This window comes from Anopheles merus, chromosome 2L (genome assembly GCF_017562075.2).
Source record: "Anopheles merus strain MAF chromosome 2L, AmerM5.1, whole genome shotgun sequence".
Lineage (NCBI taxonomy): Eukaryota > Metazoa > Arthropoda > Insecta > Diptera > Culicidae > Anopheles > Anopheles merus.
The window spans coordinates 8,516,171-8,531,246 of record NC_054083.1 but is presented as its reverse complement, the minus strand read 5'-3'; the positions used below and the strand labels follow the sequence as shown (position 1 = coordinate 8,531,246).

At 40.2% G+C, this 15,076-nt stretch overlaps 2 long non-coding RNA genes across 4 annotated transcripts in view; one reads left to right on the top strand and one right to left on the bottom strand.

The window, feature by feature from the left end:
- Nucleotides 1–9,740, top strand: part of LOC121593935 — a 46,130-nt gene extending 36,390 nt beyond the window's left edge. For 2 of the 3 annotated variants that reach the window (XR_006004871.1, XR_006004869.1), the window contains exons 3-4: nt 6,929–7,090; nt 7,197–9,740. This is a non-coding gene — a long non-coding RNA (uncharacterized LOC121593935). Of the gene's footprint in view, nt 1–456; nt 2,599–6,928; nt 7,091–7,196 lie in introns of those variants that run through there. The other variant, XR_006004870.1, reaches the window with a different exon arrangement.
- LOC121593934 lies at nt 3,323–4,383 on the bottom strand. Its single transcript, XR_006004868.1, has 3 exons — nt 4,022–4,383; nt 3,797–3,951; nt 3,323–3,722 (listed from the first exon to the last, which is right to left on the bottom strand). It is a non-coding gene; the product is annotated as an uncharacterized LOC121593934 (long non-coding RNA).
- Nucleotides 9,741–15,076: the final 5,336 nt, after the last annotated feature.

Here is a 15,076-nt window from a genome sequence, read left to right as displayed (position 1 = left end):
TTCACTGTCAAAATGAAAATCGTCGTATCTGCGAATCGTCGTAACTTGAGGGGGTCGTAACTCGGGGGACGCCTGTATTTTTTATTTGAAAAATAGACTCTGGTCGGTCGCATGGATGACAAAATTGGAATAAAAATGTTGCTTGGGAATGTTTCAAGGCATGTAACGCTTCTCCTATGTAACGTAGAGGGCTGAGCCTTACTTTTACCAAGTTTGTTAGATGTTATGAGAACATTAATGTTAATTTAGAAAAATATAGCGACACAATGATTCTTCTTCTCTGGAAAATTGAATGCACTTCAGCAAATAGTAATAACAGATTTTTGGTTTGCAGTGCTTTCAGCACTTTTCAAAATATTCTCGCGGGCCGCCAGTTTGACATACCTGGTTTAAACCATTTGACCGCGGTTACCATTAACGTGTACAATCCTAATTAAATTTTTTTATTTCTTCTAGCAAAAACCACCAAACCACCGAAGCGTCCGACGGCCCTCACAACGGAGGACTTGATGGCGATGTAGAAGCGGAGAGACTTGGGGGAACCATTTCTGCCAGCTCAAAGTAGCGGTTCCCATGCCGTTCCCATTCACACAGTCTCCCGCCAGAAGGAAGCGGAATTACACAGCGCTCTGTTCCGGCCAGGAAAAGATGGTGCCATGCAAATTATGGGATTTCAATTCGCGACCACCGCAGGCTGCCTCTCTGCTGTCTGAGCACGCCCCGTAGCAACCGAGCCAGTTGCATCGACGTCTTGATCTAGTCAGCATACGATCAGGTTCGGGGCACCGTTGTACCTTTCCCCTTTGCATCAGCGGGCTCCCACCGTAACTCGGACTGCCACTCCCACCGCCGCTCGGGCCACCGTTTCCACTGCCGCTCGAGCCACCACCGCTTCAACCGCCGCTCCCACCCCAATTCAGACCGCCGACCGTAAACCGGTTCAAACCAAACATCTCGCATATGTTTGGCACCGTTTGGCCTCGTTCATAAGCAGCAACAACTCTTTTTCTGTCTTCCAGAGATGTAGCTCTACGCTTGAAAGATGTTGGCAACTCTTCTTCGTCATTACTACACGAAACTAAAGCGTGTGGTAACATACCTAAAACTCATCTTCAAATCCTTACAAAAGGATACTCACGATTCCCGGATTCAATACTAACTTACCTTTCTATTTTCGAAGATAATCACGTTCTTTTGATAATACTTTAAGTATTTTTAACTATGTTGAATTACTGCCGCGGTTTTAAGGAAGCAGTTTGTTTTTAAATTGATTTGCAAGCGTAAACATTAGGTAATATTTGTACGAATTTGCTTGATTTTGATTTTTGTTTACTGCCCACGATCGAGTGCTCAAATTGCTTTTATTTATTGCCGTTCAGTGTTAAAACTTCATTCGAAGAACTAACCTGCGTATTATAAACTACGCAATATAGAAAGATAGTTGTACATTTACATGTACCTAATAAAGATATAGCCTAGATTCCGATTCTGACAGCTGTGCGATTGAAAATAACTATTGTGATATTCATTTCGACAGAGTAGCTTACACCATCTGACTTACAGTCAGATAGTACAGTCAGAGTACAAGTGGTGCCTATTCAAGGAGACGACTGTAAATAGGCCCGATTATTACACACAAACGGAAATGACACAAGACAAGTGCGTCAAGACAAATGGAAAATAGGCATGCATTTTGAAACCGTTCTTGTGACAGACAAGTTTCGTTATTTTTTTTTCTTTCGTTAAAGCTGTGTCAAAGCCTTTGTCGATGTGTCAAAATGTTAAAAATCCACCCGCTGCGCAAAATCGAGCAGTTTTTGAGCTCGGTTTTTGGATCGGATTTTGATCAAATTATACTCAAATTTGGATGTCAAACTTCAGCACTTTTGACACTGGCTGTGCACTTTTTCGAGCTCATGGCTGCGTGCTGACCGAGAGGGCAAAAATATATCTATCTCTTTCTGGCAATTCGTATACGCGGGAATGCATTTGTGTAGGTAGATCAAAATTTGCAAATGTATTGAAAAATATGTAACGGCCAAAAAATATATTTACACTCAGTTGTGTGTATCTCGTACGTATTTGTTTTTTACCGTTGCCCTCATATTTCTCTTCACCCACACCACCGATTCCTTTATTTGGCGCCAACACTGTACACACCATCCTTGCATCTCCTCATTCTGTCTGTCTGCCTCCATCGAAGCGTATGTATTTTCCTCCGCAGAGTGATTTAATTCGTGTTAGTAAGGCGTGTTTTAGTTGTGGTAAATGTTTATTGATCATTATTTTTTGCTTATATGCCGCTCGTCGATTGATTGCTGGTGTTGAATTGCTGTCCGTGAAGTATGTTGTATCACCTGTCCCATCCACCAGCAAGAACCGGTCGGGGGTTCTTCGACGTTCGAAGGCAGCTAGTCCTCTCCGGTCAACCGCTACTCATTTGGGTACGGCTTCCAATCGCGCAGATCCCCTCTCTACTCCACCCCGAGCCACAGCCACCGCCACTGATTATCCTGGTGTCGATCCTTCGACTGATGTGCGGCAGCAAATAAGCGCACCTATTTGCATACGTAAAACGAAGGTTTGACGATATCGGAAACACCCTCCAGGCACACAGCGCAATTCTAAATAAGGAGATCCCCGTCATCCGTAAGACAGTATTGACGACGGAGGTGGTTGTGAACCGGATCAGAGCAGCGGTGTGTGCCGACAAGGCGGGGTGTGCGAAGTCTTTGCCGGACGAGTTTACGCTGCAACCCATCAGATCGAAGGACGAACTCCACAACATGGAGCGGAAGTTGGCTGACAAGGAGTATATGCGGCACTGTGTGTCGTGGCTCAAATGTGAGGTGAAGTCGTTGTATTCGATGAAACGGTTGAACTAAGCAAGGGACTTGCTTTTTTCTAAGACGTTCATGCTGGTGGACAGCCAAGAACGGGAAAATACCGCCGCAGCACGCGTTCCTGAGAACGAAGAAGGCGAAAACGAAGAACCTCACCTGAATATAGCAGATCTTGAAGGTCTTGAAGTTCACGAAGATCTGAACTTTGATTTGAATTTGTAAATAGTAGATATGTAGTTTCTTGCCATACATATTTTTAAATTAGTATAGTATAGTTAGCATAGTTGTAAATAGTAGTATAGGTTTTGATTAAATTGAATTATGAAGAATGCATTATAGTTTGTTAGTAGTATTAGTTGAGGTGTGTCCGTTTGGTGAGCTGTATGAAAAATGAATTGAAGTATTACAAAACATGAACTCATGAAAAATATACCGAACTTCAAATCTAAAAAGCTCTATAATTGCATTCATAATCCGAAAACATATTAAGTAGCAATTGTCTTGGTATTATGTGGGGCTCATATTTAAAAAAAAAACATTATTTTAAGAGGAGTAAGTATGAGACAGAAAAACTTTTTTTTTTTGGAGTTAGTAGTCTTGTTTGCAAAGATTGCATACACCGTGAGGCATGTATATGCATGCACTGGTTGTTAAGACCGTTTCGCTCAAGATCACTATTTGTACAGCCATGAGGTTCGCTACATGATCCATAACGCAGCAACATATGCATCATAGGGCATATAAGGTGTAGAATATGGAGCGGAAACAGTGCATTCGTCTATGGCTCGCAATATGCACCATCCTAACAGACATGAATTGTTCATTACTATCCCTTGAGATTGCGCACCTTAAGCTGATTCCAAACGCGCTATCAGATACCTGTATGAAATAAATAGTAAAAGTATTAAGTAATATGTATTGTACCCAAATATTACTAATTACTAATAACCTACTTTTTATGACTTCGTCACTTGCCAAAGAATGTGATACCGCTTGCAAACACACGCAGCAAAAGCGGTTCCCCATGCCATGCGCTTACCACGCATGAAGACATGCAGTATAAATCTCTCCTTGCCTATAGTGTGGTAATATCAATTGCCGAATGTGGCTATAACAAGAGCAATGCATAGGGTAAGAACTTTATCAAACAACAAGACGCTTATAAATACTATTCTTACATGGTACAACTGCTGTACCCCTACGATTGCCGTCGATTCGGTGTCCATTACATTGGCAATGGGCGTGCACAGGAACGATCACGCATTCCGGTTTAAGCTGTGTTGTTGCTTCGTATAAATACAATTTACCATCTTCGTCGCTGCTCTTGGTCTACGCACTGTTCTCCACACTAGAACTCATCGGTAGAAATTCGTCTGTAAAAAATGTGTACACAAACATAATAAGCGGTTCGCAATCCACAGTTTATGATGATTGTAACTTATCGTTCACTTCCAAAGGGCCTAAACTTGCTTCGTACCCAGTGGCACAGCATCATCGACTCGGTCATCTCAAACATACAAAAAATGAACATATTCAGGACACTTTTCCTTAGACCGCACAGCTTAATGTTCTCTTACCCGGGGTCCGGTTCCGGTTGCCCAGCAAAACGCATTCGCGTCGCAGTATGTTCGCGTTCCAACCGTGCCATTTGACGCGCATGACTATGGACAGTGTCGGGATACATTAAATGTATTCTTTTAACACGGCTTGATCCTATTTTCACACGAATTTATGAAATTATTATTTAATGAACGCCGGAGCACTCTTGGATGAGCAGTCCGCAATGTTTACATTTCGTATCGGCGCCGCAATCGTTCCATATCGAGCATACGTAGGTGTGAAAGAGACGACAATAGACAAAAAATGAAAGCGCACATTGTTTGACACATGATGGCCACCACACACACCAACACATGCACATCTTTGGCAGCGCGCTCAGGCGAAGGGGAAGAGGAAACGCAAGGGACGCATTGCTCGATGTGCTGCTCGACAAAAACGCTGTAGGAGGGAAAGAGAAAAACGAACTACATGAGCGAGAGGTTCCAATTTTTGGATCGCTTTGCACAGGGGACGGAGGAAAATACTGTCATTCGAGATTGGAATCTATCCTTCATACAGGGTTTGACAGATAGATGTCAGTCGGAAAATCGTAATTCGGTATGCTTAATTCCGATTTGCTCGAGAGTAGATTTTAGCTGTCAATGTCAATAGAGTGTATTAAATTTCTTTATAATGATGAATAAAAACAACAAAAATGAGAAACAACAAACGATTGTTTCGGATGAAGCGAGGAAAATCAATAAATTAAATAATTAATGTGAAAGGTGACAGAACCATTCTCCTGCCTTATTACACGTACGAGAGGTATTTTTGTGCCAAAATCTAATTTTGACAGATAAATGCCAATCGAGAAATAACAGTATTTTCATCCGTCTACTAAGGCCTTTATAAACATTTATGTTGTGTGCAGCCGTGCGTGCCGATCCCTGGACTTGCCGTGGCAGTTGCGCTGCCACCGGTCAACGTCCAGGGGGACGACAGTGTGTACACGCACATTGTCGCACACACTAAGGGCCGTGGCAACGCTTTTTCGCATGCGATTTTATCAGACGGCCTGTCAAATTTTTATGGAATTTGACAGATAACGTCGGACGACAAAATCGCACGTCCGACGTTATCTGTCAAATCCCATATAAATCTCGTCCGATAAAATCGCATGCGATCAGGGTTGCCACCGTCCTAAGCGCGCAAGGCTTCCCAGTCTCCAGTCCGCAAAAAGGGGAAGTTTTGTATGGGATCCACTTCTACAATTGTTTACCCAGTTACGTACCCACTTCTCGCAGCGGCATGCGGCTATCGGTGTCTCACTCGCACTAGTGCAGCGAGTGTTCTTCTTTGCGCTCCCTTTCTAGCCACAACACGAAATCGCCAGTTCAGCTCGAGCGTTCGCCGTGAAAGGCCGCGCGCGTGTTAGCCTAAGTCCCGGGCGATCGAAGATTCGCTAAGTGTTTTGCACATTGAAATGAAGCTGCGCTTATCTTTCATCATTTATCTTAAATGTGTGATTTGCGCTGCTTCATTTCAATTTTTTTGCTGTAATGAATACCAACAACGGGATCCACGCAGTTAGAAGGCTATTTTAAATAAGATGATTTTTTGAATATAAATAATGTGTGTGATTTTGTGGCAAGATTGTGTGAAGCTATGTGCGAAAATGCCCCTGTATTTGCAATAAAAGTGATAAAATATAAACCAAGATTAATGTGTTCAAGTTTTTGTTTTGATTCGGGTGCACCAAGTCCGAATGAAGGGAAGCGCACAGCGTGCTACTAAAGAAACGAGCGGGAGGGGGTGTCAGTCCAGCGCAGTGCAATTCGCTGGAATCAAGTGGGAGGGGGTTCCAGCTCAGCGCAGCGCAAGCCGAAAGAAACGGGAAGGAAGGGGTATGATGAAACAGCGCGAGCGAGCGTTCTTTACAGCGAGAGCGCCTCGTGTATTTTAAAGGCAAGCAAGAGAGCGCATTCTCTCCGTGGTAGCGCTCCATCCGCCATTTTTAATTTCGAGCCCAAAACAACGGACTTCGGATCCGATCTTGGGCCGGACCCCCACCGCGTGTTTCTACCTACCCCTCGCCTGAAAATTTCGTTCTCTTTGTCTGTCGGGGGGGTACCAGCTCAGCGCAGCGCAAACCGAAAGAAACGGGAAGGAAGGGGTATGATGAAACAGCGCGAGCGAGCGTTCTTTACAGCGAGAGCGCCTCGTGTATTTTAAAGGCAAGCAAGAGAGCGCATTCTCTCCGTGGTAGCGCTCCATCCGCCATTTTTAATTTCGAGCCCAAAACAACGGACTTCGGATCCGATCTTGGGCCGGGCCCCCACCGCGTGTTTCTACCTACCCCTCGCCTGAAAATTTCGTTCTCTTTGTCTGTCGGGCAATGACGATTGTTGCATTTTGGAGCACACGCGGACTCAAACCATCACACGGTGCGCAAAGGGTAATCCACATATCCTAACATTAATTGTACTATCTCACATCCAATACATGGTTTCTTTCGGTTTTTCTTTTTTCTACATGCTCCCTAAAAGCGTTTCATGCACTCACTGCAAGGACGATGCAGGCCTGGATCCAGTCAGTTCGAGGAGGGTTTAAGTGGGTAAGGCATCGATCGTACCACATGATTCGAGTGGTTGCGGATGATGAATTCCACACTACCCAGGCATCGGTGTCTTAAGAAGGTTTTCGTCACGGTAAAAAAAAAACAGTTACTTATTTTCCATAACTTGCATTGAGATTTCTTCTTGCGATAGTGTTTACATTTAATTTTTCGTTTCATTTTCCATTCCATTCTTTCAGTTTGAACCGGCCATTCACTAACAATACATCTACCAGAACCTAGAACAAAACGGCAGCAAAATACAAACAATACATGTGTACATCTTCCTTGGCTATCCTTACTGCATTTTCGTTTCATGCAGCGCCTGCAACCAAAACGATCACGTAACCGACCGGACAATCAATTGAACTTCCATGCTGGAAGGTGGAGCTTCACTTCATGCACCACGTTCCATGCGCACCTGACTGTGACTGAACACCCCACATTTCCAGGCTCTCCAGCAATCTTTCCTTGGAATGCCATGAGGCTTTCAATTTCCACGAGGAACGAGGGGGCATGCACAAGTTGTGTCTGTGCAGCCTGGAGTTTCCGTGCGTAGCCCTGTAACCGGGCCTCTTAAGCTAGTTATATAAAAAAAAGGCTAGGCTAAAAAAGAAGGCTATTTTTTGTTTGTTATGAAACAGTTAAAATTATGCGATATTCCCGCGCCTTTTTTAAGATTTAACATTTATTATTACTAATAAATAGTCTAAGGTTTATTATCTTTATTTTAAAAAGGCTTTCGGCTTAATTTAAATGTACGCTAATTCAATGTTCCTTTTTATTTTCAGCTACCGTCCACTAAACAACAATGGCTGGAGGTATCACAAAGGTTTGAGCAGCGTTGGAACTTCCTCCATGCCATTGGTGCGATGGACGGAAAGCATGTCAAAATCCGCGCTCCTGCACACAGTGGATCCGATTACTACAATTACAAAAACTTTTTTAGTATTGTGCTTCTAGTAATAGTGGACGCTGACTACAATTTTCTGTTCGCGGATGCAGGAGGAAAGGGAGGCATTTCGGATGGAGGAATACTTCTAGAGTTTACGAGAGGCAAGTTACTTTTTTGGAATCTACAAAACTCGCGTAAAAGAAATAACGGAAATTGTAATCAATGCTGTTTCAAGCATCGTACTTGTTACGAATTAATCTCAGGATGACAGCACACTTCCCCTATTCATTAAGATTTATAATTGTTATTATAATTTTATTAAGTTATCGAGCAAGTTTATAGTAATGGATTGATCTCGAGACAGCGGTACTACACTTAAAAAAGGTATACACAAGTATTCAAGTTTAAGGATCAATTTGGTATGAATCAAATAAGTGTGGCGCTAACCTGGGGTAAATTCTTAAACCATGTAAGCACCAGTACTACGAGCAGCGATGTAGTTTTATCCTCATCCAACATAGTCACTCAACCGTTGTTAGTTAAGTACACCCATACTCACCTCTCGCATATATTTACGCGGTTCCCGTCCTGATCCCGAAGCCAGTCCTGCTCCCGATGCCAGGCCTGATCTTGAAGCCCGTCCTGCTCCCGATGCCCGTCCTGAAATCGGTGCCATTCCTGATACCGGAGCCAGTCCTGCTCCCGAAGCCAGTCCTGATCCCGATGCCAGGCCTGATCCAAAAGCCCGTCCTGATACCGGTGCCCGTCCTGATCCCGATACCCGTCCTGATACTGGTGCCCGTCCTGATCGCGATGCCCGTCCTGAAATCGGTGCCAGTCTTGATACCGGTGCCAGTCCTGCTCTCGATGCCAGGCCTGATCCCAATGCCAGCCCTATTCCCGAAGCCCGTCCTGATACCGGTGCCTGTCCTGATGCCAGTGCCCGTCCTGCTACCGGTGCCAGTACAGATACCGGTACCCGTCCTGATATCGGTTCCAGTACTGATATCGTTCCTAGTCCAGGTCTCGATTGCTGTACCGATTTCGTTCGCTGTCCTGACGCCGTTCCCGGTCCTGATCCGTTCTGATTTACATTCATTTTTTTTTAATTTTTGTTTGGTTCTGCTAAAATAATATACACATGAATGTTTATTTAATATTAACTCGGAAAATAAGTGATAATTAATACCGTACTTTTACAATGCCGGCTTTATGCTTGTTTTGTTTTATTTTGTTTTGTTGTGATAATGCTCTTCCTTTTCCTGTTGACACCTACAATGCTCATTTTGAGTTTTCGGGTTGCTGTCAAAAAGATTTCGGATGAGATTTCAGCTCGCGGAGCTGAAATCTTTGACGTAAAGATTTCGCCTGGCCCCCCCTTTTGACCGAAAACTTTTTGACATTTCGATTAATGTTCTGTCTTAAATCGTTATACTGTGCCCTAGTCCGTCCTATACTAGAATTTGCTTGCGTTGTTTGGTGTCCAAACCAAGTGACCTATATAGACATGATAGAAAAAGTTCAGAAAAAGGCGACACGCGCTATGTTTTATCGTCTTCCTTGGTCAAACCAAATGCCACGCTCCCCGCACCATGTCAGGTGTCAGTTATTTGGTCTCGAAACTTTAGAACACAGGATAAAGAATGCTCAATGTATTTTCATGCATAAATTATTAAATGGGCTTATTGATGCACCTGAAATTTTAAATCTGATCAGTTTTTCTGCACCTACTAAGGATCTTAGAAGCAGGTCTTTAATCAGGATCCCATTTCGATCTTCTTCATTTGGCGCTAACGATCCTTTAATTAAAATGTGTGTCGGCTACAATAGACTTGAATCATCTGCAGATTTTCATACCCCTGTTTCTCACCTTCGTCAGTTGTGAAGGGCTAGTGTTATTTATGTTTAAGTTGTTTACTAATTAAGAATTTGTATCTGTTATTTAGGCCAATTGCCCGATAACGTTAATAAATAAATAAATAATAATAATAATAATAATAATGTAGCGAGGCCTATACATTGTGTGGTAAACTTCACAGCAACAATTCCGATCGACACAACAACAACAAACAATCTGAGATTTGAGATAGGCGTGACAAAAAGCTGACGGAACAAATTTGACAGTTTTGGAATTATTTTCGTATTTCATAACACACATCTTGGCAGTGAGTTTGTGTTGTGTGTTGGAAACATAAAAATTGGCGAAACACAAACTGCTTTACAAATATTCCGTTTTCGAAAACTTTATAATTTGTGTTTAATAACCGGGCCTCCCGTTTCAATTGAGCTGATACTCGTCGAAGCTACGCGCAATTCTTCTAGGCAAAGAAGAGCGGTTTAGTGAATATACCAGCTTGATGTTACTGCTCCTGGGGCAAGACATTTGCTCCCTGGCTACTGATGTGGATGGAATCGAAGGGGCACAATTTGAAAATAAAAAATCCAAATTGGTACACACTTGTTTTTGATGTATACATGATATCGGTACCAAAGGTGATCGGTACCAAAGGTGAATGTAGTGAGTACATGGTAACGAGTACAAGTGCTCACGATGTCTCACTGTCGCTGCCGAGAGGATTCAGTACACAGATTTCCATGAAACATTTGTTCGAAATTCATCGCCTAAAGTAAAACTATCGCCTGTAGTTGTTCTCTCTCGAATTTTAGGTAGACTCAAGGATGGCTTTCCGATGCGATGCCATTATCTGTGGTGGATCTAACGGTAAAGGGACTAGTCGGTTGCCTGGGCTCCACCGATTTAAGGGCTGCGTAGATGGCTAGTCTATAGTATGCCGTATGGATAGAGTACTAGCGACAAGGGCCCCCGGAAGGATGGACGTTGGGGCCCCGAGGCTGGCGAATCATTCGCACAAACCCCCCCCCCTCCCTCTCCACCACCAAAATTTTAGAGCCTGTGATTGATTATCATAGGGTCCCCCGGCGGCATTTCAAGTTTACTGTTCAATCTCCCTACATTGTTGTAGTTGGAATATTTTATAGAGGCTTTGGCTCCAACGGAGTTCTTTCCTCTTTTTCAATCTCCCTACAGCAATCTCAGTGCCAATACCCCCTCCCTCCTCTTAAAACGCCATCTACCATTTACAGGGGGCCTCAACACGTCTTATCGCCTATAGCCATCGATACCCATTATCCGCCAGCTCCACTAGTGTTGGGAATTCCTTTAAAAAAAATGAACGGAACGGAACTAGTTCATTTTGAAAAAGGAACGGAACGCGAACCTGGGGTGTGAAAGAACCTAACCATAACTAAGAGCACAAACTGACAATGACGACCGGGGGGGGGGGGGGGGGGGGGTTGGATGTGAGTTTTCAACTTCAATTTTAGTGGTAACAATCATCAGTTGAGCTAGTAAAACAATTTTAGTTTTGATTCAGATGTATTAGTATTACCCACCAATTTATTTCATGTGTTTTTTTCCCCATTTATTTCACACAGTTAACATTTAGTTTTTCAATATTATTCTTTTTTTACAACTGAATAAATTTCATATACACAGCATCTTTTCTTTTCCCTGATTCAATTTTCTTTTAACTTCTTATAATTATGCCCTACAAATATCAGCTCCTCAATTTTCTTTGGCAACAACCTATTACGTTTTTCCGTGCAAATTTCTCCAGTCTTCGAAAATATTCTTTCACACGGAACTGAGCTTGCTGGTACATTTAATACAGTTTCCATGATTTTGTATAAATTTGGGAAGTGTAGTTTGTGTTCTTTCCACCACATGATAGGATCTCGGCGCCTTTCTATGCAAGGCTCTTTTAAATAACTGTCTATTTCACGTACTGCTAAATTTCTTGGCGTTGTATTCGTTTGCCTTTTTCGTGTTTCCTGTTCATAATCTCCCCATAACCTTTTCTCTGATTCGTCCTCGATTGTTTCTACATTTTCTATGTCAATCTCAGCGTTATTTTCTTGCAGGCTTAAAACATCCAAAACTACCTTTTCATACGTTTCTGAATATAACTTCGTGTCATTCATAAATCCCTGTTCTTTGTACCTGGGATCAAGCAAAACTGCTTTGGCTGCCAAGTCAATTTTTAGAATAGGTTGTAGTTTTTCTATAATATTTGTTTTAAGATGTCGGGCCAAATCTTGAATTTCCGTCAAAATTCCTGTTTTTTCTTTTATCTTTTCAACATGTCGTAGCAAAACCTTAGACAAAACTACTGTTTTCGATAATGTCACTGATTTTTCTGCACTTACATTGTTTGTAGCGGAATTAAAATAATCTAACAATTCAACTGCCTGTTCAATTATTTTCCAATCTCGATCTGATAGCTTAGATTCAAATTGCAGCATTCCAATACATGACAGCAATGGATCTTTTGTTTCTAATATTCTGCGAAGCATTTCAAATGTTGAGTTCCAACGTGTTTTAACGTCTTGCTTCAATTTTTGAATGGGAAATCCTAGAGTTTTCTGCATGTCTTTTAGTTTCTGTGATGCAGCTGAACTTTTTTTGAAATGTTGGACAATAGTTTTAACTTTTTCTATTGTTTCTGCTATACTTTTTTTAATAGAGTTTTGAACAACTAAGTTTAATAAATGTGCAAAGCAAGGAATATTAACGGTTTCCAGTATTTCAATTGCCAATTTAACATTGGCTGCGTTATCTGTAACTATTGCATTAATCTTATGAGCTATCTCGTATTTAGCTATTACTTTTTTGATCCAGTCTGCTATATTTTTTCCTGTATGGTTAGTTGGTAATTCTGAACACTCCAGTAGATAGGAACACAACCGTCCGTTTTCATCAATAAAATGGGCAGTTATTGCAAAAAAACTAACACAATTTAAATTAGTCCATCCATCTGTAGTTAATGTAACTGACCTAGCTTGGCGTAACTTTTCGTGAACATTTTGCAATGTACTTTGATACATCGCAGGTAACAATGAATTCGATACAGTTTTTCTGCTTGGCAACTGGTAGTTTGGATTAAGCATTTTTAGTAAATTTATAAATTCTTCCTCTTCTACTATGGAAAAAGCGTGATATCCTTTGCATGCGAAGAGAGTAATTTGCAAATCTATCTGCCTTTTAAGAGTAGCTGAGATTGGACGCAACATAAATGTTTCAATATTCGTATCTTTAGAAATACTATTTGTACTAACACTGCTACTTGCTACATTTAATGAAGCTGTAATTTTCGCCTGAGGTTGTGCCTTAGAAGAGGTTTGTTCCTTATTTTTTGGTTTTTTCCATCCAAAAGGAACAATGGGATGTATCCTATCTATGTGCCTTTTTAAATTTGCCGTAGACCCACTACCGTACGCAAAATCTTTAAGGCAGTATCGACATCTCGCCTTTGAATCTTTTTGTGTAAAATGATCCCATATGGACGACTGACTTTGCTTGTTTGAGTCCGTCATCGTTAGTGTAAAGTTAAAGATGCCACTAAAAAGATGAAAAAAAATTATTTAGATTTTTATGGTTGCTTAATTCGATCATTTATAAAATTGTTATTATAATTCGATAATTTCTATTCCACGAACTGTTCTTGAAGGGTTGGACAGTGAAAATATTTTTACATATAAAAAAGCAACCAAAAATCCATATTAATGCTAATTCCAACAATTAAAATAAATCTGGCAATATTTCTTAAGAAGATCAACAAAATACAGAAATGATTAACAGAACTTATATTTTAAAATTTGTACAAAGAAATATTACAAAAAAATGTCTTTACAACCCTTAACGAAACTATCATAAGTTGTTAAAAGATAGCTAAGACAACCGTAATAAAAATGTTGGTTGGTAGTTAAAAAACTTAAATCAAAAACGTCAAATTTACTCTTTTGAATTAGCCTGCCTGAGCTCGTACTTTTAATATAATTTAAATATGTGTATTAAAATGTTGCCATTCAAAAGTTAAATATTTTGCCATAAGAATAGTATGTAAATTTAGAAAAAAGCTCATCAATGTAAACAAACTGTTTTAACAAAAATAGAACAAGAATAGATTGTATATCGTAACGGATTTTAAAATAATTTAGAAGCAAGACAAATAATGCAATTACTAATGAAATAATACATTCTTTTCATTTACTACAAAGTCTGCGGTGCCATATTTTTTTTATGAGATGTGTGTTATGAAGTAGGTTGTGTCTCTACACTAGCGTATGAAAAACTATAGCACATCATCACATATCATTAAAACAATTCGTAGGTATTCATCAAACGAGCTAGTTGCTGTTTCATTTAGCTCCTTGTTATACTGCAGCATGTAGTGTATATTGAATCTTCTTTTAACAAACCACATACATGCTGCTTTACTGAGTATTACTGCAAGTTTATAGTAAATCTGTAGAAATTCGATGTAATTTTCTTACAACAAAAAAGTGAAACAGGGAACTTAGTTTTTAGGATATAAGACTTGTACTACGTTATTTAAATTGTAATTTATTCCAAGCCTCTTAAGTAAAAAAAATACAAAATTTTATTCAATGAATTATAAAAGAGATTCGCCATTATATTGCAAAATATTTTGTTCTGAACCAAAGGTGTTAGTTTGCTGAAGAAGAATAACACAACTTTGCAGAACTTTAAAGACACTTTGCATATCGCTATTTACTTAATCTGTTAATTTTTCAATACATGACCAAAAAACATGGAAAATAGAGAGTATGTTTTGTTTTTGAGACATTCTTGAAATGCAATAATCATTGAAATACAAAGAAAGGAAAGGACAATCATATTTTGTAAAAAAATAATAACAATCGTTCAAATGCATCACATATGCACGATAGTAAAAGTCAGCTTCAAATCAATTTATTAATAGAGTAAAACGAATAATTTATATCAATAACGACGTTATCTTAATTCTTGTATTGCTTTCAAAATTATGTTTATAATTATAATTGATGTAAACATAAAAAAATTGCACTTACCAATTTGTATTTTGTGCGGTGGAACAGAATTTGGCTTGATCTAGTAATAATTTCCAACTGGAGAAAATGATGATCTTGCGAATTGCAACCTAGATCGTCAATTAATGCTTTGATATTACATATGTTCGATTTAACAGAGTTAATGTTGTCTGTTATGAATTTTCCACTTTTTCCATTTTTTGAAAAAAAAAACTTACCGGCAATTAATAATTGATCCAACACGAAAGCAGGTACCAAATATACACAATTGTACTAGATTCACTTATCACAATC